Genomic DNA, 3195 nt, shown 5'->3' with positions numbered 1-3195 from the left:
CTATGAAATAATTACTGAATGACAGTAGCCTGTATCCCTGGAGGACAAGTCATTTACCGCTTCACCAGGTTTGATGTTCTAATGCATTTAGATGTTTCAGTATTTGTATATATGTATATATTTTTTTTTTCCCCCCTTAAGGGTATTCAAGCGCAGACGGTGACCAACTTCTTCCTCGCCTTTGAAGCACAGCTTTCAATTATTCCTGTCGTAAACAAGGTAAAAAGCTTAGAGCCGAACACTATCAGACTCCTTCAGTCCCGCAGCAGGTAAATCTGTGAACATCGCCGGCACTGCTGCTGTTCCTAGTACCGATCCCTCTATGAGCGGCTGTGCAGTAATGAAGGCAGGATTCACCCCAAACTTGCTCGTCTTTTTTTTCGATTTCCAGTTCTGGTAATTAGTTATACACATGTGTATATCCAGTGGTCAACTCACAACCTGTGTATGGAAAATGAATTGTTTGCTGTATGCATCGCATTTGTAGGATGCACACTGTTCATTTCATTATGGAGCGGAGTAGGAGGAGACTTTCATTACTGTTCCCTTTACTTCCTCCCTGCTGATAGGAAATGCCATGCTGTTTGCTTGTGTCCTGTGATTACAGCAGCCTGCAACAGTTTTCAAGCGTGCACTTCCCGGCTCAGGCATCAAGCAGTAAATGATAAAATTAAAACGCTGCTATCCCTTTGTTAGTCTCTTTTTTATCTTCTTCCCCCTTCTACGAATGCTGTAGTCCGTTATTCTAGAACTGCTCTGAAAATGGTTCTCTCTGGAGTGTTGGGATTTGGGTTTAGGGTGGGTTAGGGAATTGAAGTTCAGATATTTTGTTCATGTTTTATACTATGGAATTACTATGTCATGTATGTTATTTGAAAGATGGAAAATTTGTATTTGGAGTTTTTCAATAAAATTAATTTGATTAAAAAAAATTATGAAATTAAAATTCCTCCCGTTCTTGAGAAAGAATAGGATTTTCACTAAGAGGTAAATTGCACGTTCCTTGTTTTACAGGCACTTTACATTTTTGCTAGTTTTGTGCGGTTACACAATCCCTTCTAAAGGCCAGTGCCAGTTGTACATCTCTCCCTAAACTCTTGTTCAGCACTATATTTTATGCCAGTTTTATTATATGGTTTCTAGATTTTGTCCAGCTTTGATAAATAATTAGTATTTATACTTTTGCTTTTAGATAGACTTGAAGAATGCCGATCCGGAGAGGGTGGAGAAACAAATTGAGAAGATGGTTGACATTCCCGCTAGTGACTGTATCCGGGTACAATGCGCTCCAGATCAAAATCATTCCTGTAGGCAAATTTAACTTCGCTGTCTGTACCTTGTCTTTTTTTTTTTTTTTCTACAAAATTTGGCTGGAAAAGGGGCAATGTAGCGAGGAATTTACATCAATTTTTGGTGTTAAAAAAACACGAAACTATTTTGTGACGCATCATTTTTGCGCAAAAATGTGCAGCTTCCTATTTTACAGCACTCTTGCAACTTTTAGAAATTGGGCTTGGAAAGCTACACAGGTCTAAGAACGACTGGTGACGTTAAAAGTGGATAAAGATACACGGTGGCTCAGTGGATAAAGATACACGGTGGCTCAGTGGTTAGCATTGGTGCTTTGCAGCACTGGGATCCTGGTTTCAAATCCCACCAAGGATGACATCTGCAAGAAGTTTGTATGTTCTCCCCATGTTTTCGTCGGTTTCCTCCCACACTCCAAAGACATACTGATAGGGAATGTAGATTGTGAGCCCCAATGGGGACAGCAATGATAATGTCTGTAAAGCGCATCGGAATAGGTTGATGCTATATAAGTGAGTAAAATGAATAAATAAAGATGGAAGTGCTGCATAAACATTTATCAAACATCGTGCAACTCTTTGATACATTTGGCACAAATAATGGTAACACAACCACAAGCAAAACTGACCTGAGGAAGTCCCTTTATGATACATTTTTCGGAAAGAATTTGAAAGATTTAAAGCGTTAGAAATGAACAAGATTATCCAATATCACAGAAAAAGGAAAAGTCTCCAGATGTTTTTATGCCGGATGCCGGTATGTGTCCATACCTAAAGAAGAGCTGTCAGAAGAATGGGTAAGGAATCCTTTAGTAAACATAAATATCCATAGGGGATTTGAGTGTTAAAAAAAAAAGATCATCTGAAAGATTTTGTGATCTGCGTTTACATGTGTAGCGTCGGCGTCCCTGCCTCCTGCTAGGCAGGGACGCTGTTCCCCTCACCTCTCCGCTCCGTGCCCGGCGTCTTCCTCCCGCTCTGCTGGCAGCGCGCGCTGCTTCCCGGCCACGGTGCTTAGGGCGCGCGCGGGCGCGCTCCCCCTCTCTTAAAGGGGCCGCGTGCGTCGTCCTAAGGAGTCCCCGGCCAATGGCCGGAGGACTTCACCATATATAAGGTATCTCCTCCAAAATGGAGGTGCCCGAGCAATCTTGTTGCAAAGCCTTCACTCTGCTTCAGCCCTCAGGTCCCGTTACCAGTTACCTGCCAGATTCCTGCTTGTTACCTGCCAGTCACCTGCCAGATTCCTGCTTGATACCTGCCTGATATCCGCTTACCTGCTTGCAAGACTGCGGTCCGACGGTCTGCCTTCTAACACCTGTCAGTCTGTCTATGGACCAGCCTGCCCGCTCACCTGGGAGCGCTCACCTGCTACCTGCCTGCTAGCCTACCTGGAGGCTCTGCCGTCACTTGCCGTGACCACCTGCCTGTCCAGAGACTCTTGCCCGCTCACCTGGGAGCGCTCACCTGCTACCTGCCTGCTAGCCTACCTGGAGGCTCTGCCGTCACTTGCCGTGACCACCTGCCGGTCCAGAGACTCTTGCCCGCTCAACTGGGAGCGTCCACCTGCTACCTGTCTGCTAGTCTACCTGGAGGCTCTGCCGTCACTTGCCGTGACCACCTGCCTGTCCAGAGACTCTTGCCCGCTCAACTGGGAGCGTCCACCTGCTACCTGTCTGCTAGTCTACCTGGAGGCTCTGCCGTCACTTGCCGTGACCACCTGCCCGTCCAGAGACTCTTGCCCGCTCACCTGGGAGCATCCACCTGGTACCTGTCTGCTAGTCTACCTGGAGGTTCTGCCGTCACTTGCCGTGACCACCTGCCTGTCCAGAGACTCTCGCCTGCTCACCTGGGAGCGTTCACCAGCCACCTGCCTGCTGTCCTTCTACCC

The sequence above is a fragment of the Phyllobates terribilis genome, unplaced genomic scaffold (assembly GCF_046119375.1).
Source record: "Phyllobates terribilis strain yellow unplaced genomic scaffold, ASM4611937v1 Scaffold_329__1_contigs__length_2103183, whole genome shotgun sequence".
NCBI classification, from domain to species: domain Eukaryota; kingdom Metazoa; phylum Chordata; class Amphibia; order Anura; family Dendrobatidae; genus Phyllobates; species Phyllobates terribilis.
Note: the sequence above shows the minus strand (reverse complement) of the source record.